The sequence below is a fragment of the Mustela nigripes genome, chromosome 5, assembly GCF_022355385.1.
Source record: "Mustela nigripes isolate SB6536 chromosome 5, MUSNIG.SB6536, whole genome shotgun sequence".
Classification (NCBI taxonomy): Eukaryota; Metazoa; Chordata; class Mammalia; order Carnivora; family Mustelidae; genus Mustela; species Mustela nigripes.
Window position 1 is genome coordinate 29,017,670 of NC_081561.1, and position 12,837 is coordinate 29,030,506.

The 12,837-nt window shown below is 40.4% G+C and overlaps 1 pseudogene; it reads right to left on the reverse strand.

Moving 5' to 3' along the window:
* LOC132018582 (H/ACA ribonucleoprotein complex non-core subunit NAF1-like) overlaps positions 1 to 12,036 on the reverse strand; it is a 46,399-nt pseudogene extending 34,363 nt beyond the window's left edge.
* Positions 12,037 to 12,837: the final 801 nt, after the last annotated feature.

Here is a 12,837-nt window from a genome sequence, read left to right on the forward strand (position 1 = left end):
AAGAATTTACCATGCTAATGGACATCAGAAGAAAGCAGGAGTGGCAATCCTTATATCAGATCAATTAGATTTTAAGCCAAAGACTATAATAAGAGATGAGGAAGGACACTATATCATACTCAAAGGGTCTGTCCAACAAGAAGATTTAACAATTTTAAATATCTATGCCCCCAACGTGGGAGAAGCCAACTATATAAACCAATTAAAACAAAATCAAAGAAAAACATCAACAATAATACAATAATACTAGGGGACTTTAACACTCCCCTCACTGAAATGGACAGGTCTTCCAAGCGAAAGATCAGCAAGGAAATAAAGGCCTTAAACGACACACTGGACCAGATGGATATCACAGATATATTCAGAACATTTCATCCCAAAGCAACAGAATACACATTCTTCTCTAGTGCACATGGAACATTCTCCAGAATAGATCACATCCTCGGTCCTAAATCAGGACTCAACCGGTATCAAAAGATTGGGATCATTCCCTGCATATTTTCAGACCACAATGCTCTAAAGCTAGAACTCAACCACAAAAGGAAGTTTGGAAAGAACCCAAATACATGGAGACTAAATAGTATCCTTCTAAAGAATGAATGGGTCAACCGGGAAATTAAAGAAGAATTGAAAAAAATCATAGAAACAAATAATAATGAAAATACAACGGTTCAAAATCTGTGGGACACAACAAAGGCAGTCCTGAGAGGAAAATATATAGCGGTACAAGCCTTTCTCAAGAAACAAGAAAGGTCTCAGGTACACAACCTAACCCTACACCTAAAGGAGCTGGAGAAAGAACAAGAAAGAAACCCTAAGCCCAGCAGGAGAAGAGAAATCATAAAGATCAGAGCAGAAATCAATGAAATAGAAACCAAAAAAACAATAGAACAAATCAACGAAACTAGGAGCTGGTTCTTTGAAAGAATTAATAAAATTGATAAACCCCTGGCCCGACTTATCAAAAAGAAAAGAGAAAGGACCCAAATAAATAAAATCATGAAGGAAAGAGGAGAGATCACAACTAACACCAAAGAAATACAAACTATTATAAGAACATACTATGAACAACTCTACGCCAATAAATTTGACAATCTGGAAGAAATGGATGCATTCCTAGAGACATATAAACTACCACAACTGAACCAGGAAGAAATAGAAAGCCTGAACAGACCCATAACCAGTAAGGAGATTGAAACAGTCATTAAAAATCTCCAAACAAACAAAAGCCCAGGGCCAGACGGCTTCCCGGGGGAATTCTACCAAACATTTAAAGAAGAACTAATTCCTATTCTCCTGAAACTGTTCCAAAAAATAGAAATGGAAGGAAAACTTCCAAACTCATTTTATGAGGCCAGCATCACCTTGATCCCAAAACCAGACAAGGATCCCACCAAAAAAGAGAGCTATAGACCAATATCCTTGATGAACACAGATGCGAAAATACTCAACAAAATACTAGCCAATAGGATTCAACAGTACATTAAAAAGATTATTCACCACGACCAAGTGGGATTTATTCCAGGGCTGCAAGGTTGGTTCAACATCCGCAAATCAGTCAATGTGATACAACACATCAATAAAAGTAAGAACAAGAACCATATGATACTCTCAATAGATGCTGAAAAAGCATTTGACAAAGTACAACATCCCTTCCTGATCAAAACTCTTCAAAGTGTAGGGATAGAGGGCACATACCTCAATATCATCAAAGCCATCTATGAAAAACCCACCGCAAATATCATTCTCAATGGAGAAAAACTGAAAGCTTTTCCGCTAAGGTCAGGAACACGACAGGGATGTCCATTATCACCACTGCTATTCAACATCGTACTAGAGGTCCTAGCCTCAGCAATCAGACAACAAAAGGAAATTAAAGGCATCCAAATCGGCAAAGAAGAAGTCAAATTATCACTCTTCGCAGATGATATGATACTATATGTGGAAAACCCAAAAGACTCCACTCCAAAACTGCTAGAACTTATACAAGAATTCAGTAAAGTTCTTTCCATAGTTTGGCTATTGTGGACATTGCTGCTATAAACATTCGAGTACACGTGCCCCTTTGGATCACTACGTTTGTATCTTTAGGGTAAATGCCCAATAGTGCAATTGCTGGGTCATAGGGCAGTTCTATTTTCAACATTTTGAGGAACCTCCATGCTGTTTTCCAGAGAGGTTGCACCAGCTTGCATTCCCACCAACAGTGTAGGAGTGTTCCCCTTTCTCCGCATCCTCGCCAGCATCTGTCATTTCCTGACTTGTTGATTTTAGCCATTCTGACTGGTGTGAGGTGATATCGCATTGTGGTTTTGATTTGTATTTCCCTGATGCCGAGTGATATGGAGCACTTTTCATGTGTCTGTTGGCCATCTGGATGTCTTCTTTGCAGAAAAGTCTGCTCATGTCCTCTGCCCATTTCTTGATTGGATTATTTGTTCTTTGGGTGTTGAGTTTGCTAAGTTCTTTATAGATTCTGGACACTAGTCCTTTATCTGATATGTCGTTTGCAAATATCTTCTCCCATTCTGTCAGTTAAAGAACCTAGATGTCCATCAACAGATGAATGGATCAAGAAAATATGGTATATATACACAATGGAATACTATGCAGCCATCAAAAGAAATGAAATCTTGCCATTTGCAACAACATGGATGGAACTAGAGCGTATCATGCTTAGCGAAATAAGTCAAGCAGAGAAAGACAACTATCATATGATCTCCCTGATATGAGGAAGTGGTGATGCAACATGGGGGCTTAAGTGGGTACGAGAAGAATAAATGAAAGAAGATGGGATTGGGAGGGAGACAAACCATAAGTGACTCTTAATCTCACAAAACAAACTGAGGGTTGTTGGGGGGAGGGTGTTTGGGAGAAGGGGGTGGTATTATGAACATTGGGGAGGGTATGTGTTTTGGTGAGTGCTGTGAAGTGTGTAAACCTGGTGATTCACAGACCTGTACCCCTGGGGATAAAAATATATGTTTATAAAAAATAAAAAAATTATAATGATAAAAATAAAAAAAAAGAAAGAAAACAGGACAATCCATAAAAAAAAAAAAAAAAGCTGTAGCGATTCTCATATCAGATAAATTAGATTTTAAACTAAGGACCATAGTCAGAGATACAGAAGGACACTACACCATTATAAAAGGGACTATCCCCCAAGATGATCTAACAATTGTAAATATCTATGCCCCCAACATGGTAGCAGCCAATTACATAAGAAAACTGGTAATCAAGATAAAGAATCATACTGATATGAATACATTAATAGTAGGAGATTTTAACACACCTCTCTCAGAAACAGAAAGATCATCGAAGCAGAAAATTAATAAAGAAACAAGAGCATTGAATGACTCCTTGGACCAGATGGACCTCATAGATATATACAGAACATTCCACCCTAAAACAACAGAATACTCATTCTTCTCAAGTGCACATGGAAACTTCTCCAGAATAGACCACATACTGGGTCACAAATCAGAACTCAACTGATACCAAAAGACTGAGATTATTCCCTGCATATTCTCAGATCACACTGCCTTGACACTGGAGCTCAATCACAAGGAAAAGTCCTGAAAGAACTCAAACACCTCAAGCTAAAGACCACCTTGCTTAAGAATGCTTGGATCAACCAGGAGATCAAAGAACTGAAACAATTCATGGAAACCAATGAGAATGAAGACACTTCAGTCCAAAACCTATGCGATACAGCAAAAGCAGTCCTAAGGGGGAAACACATATACATCCAAGCCTCATCAAAAAATTGAAAAATCCAGAACAGAGCAGCTGTCTCTACACCTTAAAGAACTGGAGAAACAACATCAAATCAAACCAACTACACACATAAGAAGGGAAATCATCAAGATTAGAGCTGAGATCAATGAGGTAGAAACCAGGGATACAGTAGAATGTATTAATGAAACTAGAAGCTGGTTTTTTGAAAGAATCAATAAGATCGATAAACCATTGACCACACTAATCCAAAAGAAAAGAGAGAAAGCCCAAATTCATAAAATTATGAATGAAAGGGGAGAGAAGTAGAAACAATCATCAGAAGTTATTATCAACAGTTATATGCCAATAAGCTAAGCAACCTAGATGAAATGGATGCATTCCTGGAAAACTATAAACTCCCAAAATTGAACCAGGAAGAAATTGACAACCTGAATAGACCGATATCTAGTAACAAGATTGAAGCAGTCATCAAAAGCCTCCCAAAAAATAAGAGCCCAGGAAATGGCGGATTCCCTGGGGAATTCTACCAAACTTTCAAAGAAGAAATAACACCTATTCTCCTGAAGCTGTTTCAAAAAACTGAAGCAGAAGGAAAACTTCCAGACTCTTTCTATGAAGCCAGCATTACTCTGATCCCCAAACCAGGCAAAGACTCTACCAAAAAGGAGAATTTCAGACCAATATCACTGATGAATAGGGATGCTAAGATTCTCAACAAGATCCAAGCAAACAGGATCCAACAGCACATGAAGAAGATTATCCACCATGACCAGGTGGGATTCATCCCTGGGCTACAAGGATGGTTCAATATTCCCAAATCAATCAATGTGATAGAACAAATTAATATGAGAAGAGAGAAGAATCACATTGTCCTCTCAATTGATGCAGAAAAAGCATTTGACAAAATCCAGCATCCGTGCCTGATTAAAACGCCTCAAAGTATAAGGATAGAGTGAACATTCCTGAACTTCATAAAATCTATGAAAAATCCACAGCAAATTTCATATTCAATGAAAAAAAGCTTGCAGCATTCCCACTGAGATCAGGAACAAGACAAGGATGCCCACTCTCACCACTCTTGTTCAACATAGTACTAGATGTCCTAGCGACGACCCTCAGACAACAAAGAGAAATAGAAGGTATCCAAATTGGCAATGGAAGAAGTCAAACTCTCTCTCTTCGCAGATGAAATGATTCTTTATATGGAAAATCCAAAAGACTCCACCCCCAAGCTACTAGAACTCATACAGCAATTCAGAACATGGCAGGATACAGTCAATGTACAGAAATCAGTGGCTTTCTTATACACTAACAATGAAAATACAGAAAGAGAAATTAAGAATCTATTCCATTTACTATAGCACCAAGAACCATAAGATACCTGGGAATAAACGTAACCAAAGAAGTAAAGGATCTGTATGTGAGGAACTACAGAACACTCATGAAAAAATTGAAAAAGGCACAAAAAGATGGAAGACTCTTCCATGCTCATGGGTCGGAAGAATAAACATTGTTCAAATGTCTATACTGCCTAGAGCAATCTATACTTTTAATGCCATTCCGATCAAAATTCCACTGGTATTTTTCAAAGAGCTGGAGCAAATAATCCAAAAATTTGTATGGAATCAGAAGAGACCATGAATCACTAAGGAAATATTGAAAAACTAAAAAAAAAAAAAAAAAAAAAAAACAGGGGGCACAACACTACCTGATTTCAGGCTTTACTACAAAGCTGTGTTTACCAAGACAGCATGGTACTGGCATAAAAAACAGACACATAGACCAGTGGAACAGAGCAGAGAGCCCAGATATGGACCCTCAACTCTATGGGCAAATAATCTTTGACAAAACGGGAAAAAATATATAGTGGAAAAAAGACAGTCGCTTCAATAATTTGTCTGGGAAAACTGGGCACCTATATGTAGAAGAATGAAACTCGACCATTCTCTTACACCGTACACAAAGAAAAACTCAAAATGGATAAAAGACCTCAACATGAGACAGGAATCCATCAGAATCCTAGAGGAGAACATAGCCAGTAATCTCTTCGATACCAGCCACAGCAACTTCTTTCAAGATATGTCTCCAAAGGCAAAGGAAACAAAAGCGAAGATGAACTTTTGGGACTTCATCAACATCAAAAGCTTCTGCACAGCAAAGGAAACAGTCAAGAAAACAAAGAGGCAACCCACGGAATGGGAGAAGATATTTGCAAATGACAGTACAGACAAAAGGTTGATATCCAAGATCTATAAAGAACCCCTCAAACTCAACACACACAAAACAGATAATCATATCAAAAAATGGGCAGAAGATCTAAACAGACACTTCTCCAGTGAAGACATACAAAAGGCTATCAGACACATGAAAAAATGTTCATCATCACTAGCCATCAGGGAGATTCAAATTAAAACCACATTGAGATACCACCTTACACCAGTTAGAATGGTCAAAATTAGCGAAACGGGAAACAACATGTGTTGGAGGGGATGTGGAGAGAGGGGAACCCTCTTCCACTGTTGGGGATAAAAGTTGGTGCAGCCTCTTTGGAGAACAGTGTGGAGATTCGCCAATAAATTAAAAATAGAAGTTCCCTATGACCCTGCCATTGCACTACTGGGTACTTATCCCAAACATACAGATGTAGTGAAAAGAAGGGCCATCTGTACCCCAATGTTTATAGCAGCAATGGCCATGGCCGCCGAACTGTGGAAAGAACCATGATGCCCTTCAACCGATGAATTGATAAGGAATATGTGGTCCATATACACTATGGAGAATTATGCCTCCATCAGAAAGGATGAATACCCAACTTTTGTAGCAACATGGATGGGACTGGAAGAGATTATGCTGAGTGAAATGAGTCAGGCAGAGAGAGTCAATTATCATATGGTTTCCCTTATTTGTGGAGCATAACAAATAGCATGGAGGACATGGGGAGATGGAGAGGAGAAGGGAGTTGGGGGACATTGGAAGAGGATGTGAACCATGAAAGATTACGAACTCTGAAAAACAATCTGAGGGTTTTTGAAGGAATGGGGGGTGGTTGGGAGGTCAGGGTACCAGGTAGTGGGTATTATAGAGGGCACATATTGCATGGAGCACTGGGTGTGGTGCAAAAATAATGAATACTGTTATGCTGAAAATAAATAAAAAATAAATTAAAAAAAAAAAGAGGCTCTTAGATGTCGGTACCTTAGCACCAGCAGTGAGGATCATGGAAGCTGCTTCCTGGCCCCACTCCCAAGCAATTTAGTTGATGTGGGGCCCTGGACTCTGCACTTTTTAAAAATATATATTTTTTATTTATTTTCAGCATAACAGTATTCATTATTTTTGCACCACATCCAGTGCTCCATGCAATCAGTGCCCTCTATAATACCCACCACCTGGTACTGCAACGTCCTACCCCCAACTCCTTCAAAACCCTCAGATTGTTTTTTGGAGCCCATAGTCTCTCATGGTTTACCTCCCCTTCCAATTTCCCCCAACTCCCTTCTCCTCTCCATCTCCCCATGTCCTCCATGCTATTTGTTATGTTCCACAAATAAGTGAAACCATTTGATAATTGACTCTCTGCTTGACTTATTTCACTCAGCATAATCTCTTCCAGTCCCGCCCATGTTGCTATAAAAGTTGGGTATTCGTCCTTTCTGATGGAGGCATAATACTCCATAGTGTATATGCATCACATCTTCCTTATCCATTCGTCCGTTGAAGGGCATCTTGGTTCTTTCCACAGTTGGCGACCTTGGCCATTGCTGCTATAAACATTGGGGTACAGATGGCCCTTCTTTTCACTATATCTGTATGTTTGGGATAAATACCCAATAGTGCAATGGCAGGGTCATAGGGAAGTTCTATTTTTAATTTATTGAGGAATCTCCACACTGTTCTCCAAAGAGGCTGCACCAACTTGCATTCCCACCAACAGTGGAAGAGGGTTCCCCTCTCTCCACATCCCCTCCAACACATGTTGTTTCCCGTTTCGCTAATTTTGACCATTCTAACTGGTGTAAGGTGGTATCTCAATGTGGTTTTAATTTGAATCTCCCTGATGGCTAGTGATGATGAACATGTGTCTGATAGCCTTTTGTATGTCTTCACTGGAGAAGTGTCTGTTTAGATCTTCTGCCCATTTTTTGATATGATTGTCTGTTTTGTGTGTGTTGAGTTTGAGGGGTTCTTTATAGATCCTGGATATCAACCTTTTGTCTGTACTGTCATTTGCAAATATCTTCTCCCATTCCTTGGGTTGCCTCTTTGTTTTCTTGACTGTTTCCTTTGCTGTGCAGAAGCTTTTGATGTTGATGAAGTCCCAAAAGTTCATCTTCGCTTTTGTTTCCTTTGCCTTTGGAGACATATCTTGAAAGAAGTTGCTGTGGCTGGTATCGAAGAGATTACTGGCTATGTTCTCCTCTAGGATTCTGATGGATTCCTGTCTCATGTTGAGGTCTTTTATCCATTTTGAGTTTATCTTTGTGTATAGTGTAAGAGAATGGTCCAGTTTCATTCTTCAGCATATAGCTGTCCAATTTCCCCAGCACCATTTATTGAAGAGACTGTCTGTTTTCCACTGGATATTTTTTTCTTGTTTCATCGAAGATTATTTGCCCATAGAGTTGAGGGTCCATATCTGGGCTTTCTACTCTGTTCCACTGGTCTATGTGTCTGTTTTTATGCCAGTATCATTCTGTCTTGGTGATCACAGCTTTGTAGTAAAACTTGAAATCAGGTAACGTGATGCTGCCAGGTTTATTTTTGTTTTTCAACATTTTCTTAGTGATTCAGGGTCTCTTCTGGTTCACTACAAATTTTAGGATTATTTGCTCCAGCTCTTTGAAAAATACAAGTGGAATTTTGATCGGAATAGCATTAAGAGTATAGATTGCTCTAGGCAATATAGACATTTTAACAATGTTTATTCTTCTGATCCAAGAGCATGGAATTGTTTTCCATATTTTTGTGTCTTCTTCAATTTCTTTCATGAGTGTTCTGTTGTTCCTTGATTACAGATCCTTTACTTCTTTGATTAGGTTTATTCCCAGGTATCTTATGGTTCTTGGTACTATCATCATCACTAGCCATTAGGGAGATTCAAATTAAAACCACATTGAGATACCACCTTACACCAGTTAGAATGGCCAAAATTAGCAAGACAGGAAACAATATGTGTTGGAGAGGATGTGGAGAAAGGGGAGCCCTCTTACACTGTTGGTGGGAATGCAAGTTGGTTCAGCCTCTTTGGAGAACAGTGTGGAGATTCCTTCAAGAAATTAAAAATAGAACTTCCTTATGACCCTGCCATTGCACTACTGGGTATTTACCGCAAACGTAGAGATATAGTGAAAAGAAGGGCCATCTGTACTCCAATGTTTATAGCAGCAATGGCATGGCCGCCAAACTGTGGAAAGAACCACGTTGCCCTTCAACAGATGAATGGATAAGGAAGATGTGGTCCATGTACACTATGGAGTATTGTGCCTCTATCAGAAAGAATGAATACCCAAATTTTGTAGTAACATGGATGGGACTGGAAGAGATTATGCTGAGTGAAATAAGTCAAGCAGAGAGAGTCAATTATCATATGGTTTCACTTATTTGTGGAGCATAACAAAATGGATTACATGGGGAGACGGAGAGGAGAGGGGAGTTGAGGGAAATTGGAAGGGGAGGTGAATCATGAGAGACTATGGACTCTGAAAAACCTTCTGAGGGTTTTGAAGGGGTGGGGGGTGTGAGGTTGGGGAAACCAGGTGGTGGGTATTGGGGAGGGGACGGATTGCATGGAGCACTGGGTGCGGTGCAAAAACAATGAATACTGTTACACTGAAAAGAAATAAAAAAATAAAATAAAATAGAAAATATGAAAAAACAAAACAAAACAATACAAAACAAAAAGATAAAGCTATTTACTACTTTCTAGAAAAACATTAATTGTGAGACCCTTGGGATGTATATCAGTGGACCAAAGTTCACAAGGTAATTGCTACCATATTTTGGGTGGGGCTGCTTATGATTATCACAGGGAAGTAAAACTACAAAGAACAAAGCTATAGTGGTCAAACGTGAAAGGAAGTCCTTGAGGGTGCTGCAGAAGTCTTGTAATATGTACACCTGTAACCTATGAGCCACAGCAAATTCTATGCTTTGTTCTGTTTTCTATCATCAAATGTTTATCCAAAGATAATGAAAATATGGATTTGATAAGGCATAAACACCCCCATATTTATTGTAACATTATTTATAATAGCAAAGATATGAAAACAATCTACAGGTCCGTTGACATACAGACAAGGAGGAGGCAGTATGCATAAACAGAATAGAATTGTATGCAGCCAGAAGAAAGAATGAGATTGTGCTACTTGCGATAACATGGATGGATCTAGAAGGTTTTATACTATGTGAAAGAAGTCAGACTGGGATAGACAAATACTACATGATTTTACTCATATTTGGAATACAAACAAACCAAATGAATAAGTACACAAACAAAAGGTAGAACCAGACCTGTGAACACAGAGCACAAACCCATGCTTGCCAGATGGGAGATGGAGTGTGGTGTGGGCCAAAGTGGGTGAAGAGAATGGGAGCTAGGCTCACAGTTAGATGATAGGTACACTTGTGGAGAGCATAGAATAATGTTTAACTTGTTGAATCAGTGTGTTGCCATCTGAAAAATAACAACATTGTCTGTCAATTACACTCAGATAAAAATGAGTCATAAAAAATTAAAATAATTTAAGCTTTACCTAATTAGAGGTTTTTAAAAAGTGGGTTTAATACTTTCTACGAAGTGGCACATTACAAATTCATAATTATTTTTACCTTAGCCATTGTTTTAAAGCCTAGTTATTTGTCTGGAAGTGTTTCAAAAGCACTTGAAGCTATTATGTGCTATTATACTATATGCTAACAGCTATTATATGGCTGTTCAAGTAGAAAGTGCAATCCTAACACCTCACTAGATAATTTATTTTGAGCAAGAACTATCATTCATAGCCAGTGAATAGTATTTGTTAACAAATAGTTGGACTGTGAGCCTGATGAGCTGGCAGTGTGTGGGTGAGGGGAGGGAAGTTTGCTGTTTGGTGTCTTTCCTGCAAGGTGTCCAGGTGTCTTTCCAGTGTCCTTCAGGAAAATCTTCCCTGTGCTTTGTCATTCCTTCCCCTCCTCTTCCAACATGGGATCCAAGGGCCAGCATTCAAGGGAGATAAGCTTTCTGGCTCAATCATGCTGGGCCATTGTTGAATCCAAGGTCCCCTTCCTTCTAATCTCTCTCACTGAGTTGTATGGAGCTGGGGGCTGGGCTGGGCTTGAGGACTGGGGTGTGTGCAGGGCAGTGTTGGTGCAGCTCCAGACCTCCTTCTTCTAGAAAGTTCCTGGATGAAGGCTTATTAGATGGCAGGGCTCATGTCTTCCTACATCTCTGTTGCACGTGTGAGAATGAAGTGTCATAAGAACAACTTGTGTAGCCCAGTTCCTGGCACTTACTAGGTACTCAATAAATTAGTTTTTTTCCTTCTGTTCTTATATAAAATTCCCCTAATGTCTCTCAGGCCCCAAGGAGACTCCCTGTTGGGCAGGGAAATTTGGTGGCAGTGGGGGATGGACCTAGAGGCTAATATTGGTCCTTGTGCATTCATTATTTTTCAATGAAGATGGGTTTTCCCGATACTCCTGACTCTAAGTGGATATTGGCAGAAATGCACATTTGGGGATGACAGCATGGGATGTGTTCAGGTATATCTAGAAGTCCTGGGTTTGCCCAGAGTTTTAATATTTCTGGCCATATATCTGGGTAGAAATTGCATGCATTGATGCATCAGTCTTTGTTTCAAGGTCAGTCTTTGTTTCAAAACAAATATAGCAGATCATTCAGAACAATCAAAAGTGAACACAGGCTGAGAGAGGTTTTGCTGGGAGCAAGGCCAGGTCATTGGTCCCAAGCAGGAAAATGCTAGGGAGCTGCAGGACAGGGTGTGTGTGGTGGGATCCACAGTGTCGTTTAGGAGAATGTAATCTGACTCTTATACTTCTCAGTGATTACCTGGTCATATTGAGGGATCAGGAGAAGAAAAGCATGCAGAAGCTGGCATGTCATTCATTGTGAGGGGTCTGTGTCTGGGCCCTGTGTCCCTGGGCCTCTGTGCTGGCCTATGACTCACGCAGGCATGGAGGAGGCCCCTATGCTGAGGTGATAGGGGTCTGGTCCTGTGGGCTGAGCAGGCTGGGAATGTTTCCAAAGGGCTGGGTGGGCTTTCTTGTCATCAGGGTTGTGGGGCTCCCACCCATCGGCATACTGAGCTGTAGGAAAGGCTGTGCTCTTGCTGGGGACTGTTGCAAGTCCCGAGCCTTGCTGTCTGCTCTGAGGCCCAGAGCTGTGGGATGGCCCTGCCTCCTTTCTGGAGGTGTTCACCTGCCTCCTGTCCTGTTTCTCCCCAGCTCTGAGGAAATGGAGGATTGCTGCAGGAGCTCTTTGCTCGCCCATCTCCCCTCCATGCTTCTCCTCTTGCAGCTGCCTGCTGGGGGCTCTGCAGGTGAGTGTATCTTCTCCCCCTCCTTGTGTGTCCCTGGGGTGGGTGAGAGCCCCTGGCGCTCTGCTGCTGTCTCCATCAGGACAGATGGCTATTGGTGGAGGCCTTGGCTCTAGACAGATTCTGGAGATGCCCCAACTGTTATTTGAAATTAAACACATAAGGACAATCCCAGAACTGCAAAATAAGGGCAGGGCAGCATAACAGCTCTCTAATGAGTTTATGTCTTATAAAGTAAAAAATGTGAATTTCACTAAGAAAAGTAGAAAATGAATTTCCCCTCATTTCTTGTTCCCTATCTCTATTGGTATCTAACCACTTATTTTGTTATTAATTGATTACATCCACGAATACTGACAGGGTGTCCAGTGTGTGTTAGGTGCTACTCTACGTACAAAATGACAGAGTATCTGTCTTCACAGAGCTCATTCTGCAGGTGACAGGGAGTAGTAAATACCACAACCCTGTACTATGTATGACTGATGGAGTAGAGAGCATGGGACAGTGAAATAGAGGAGAGTGTGGAAGGGAGAGATGCAGGAGGGCTGTGGGCAGGCTG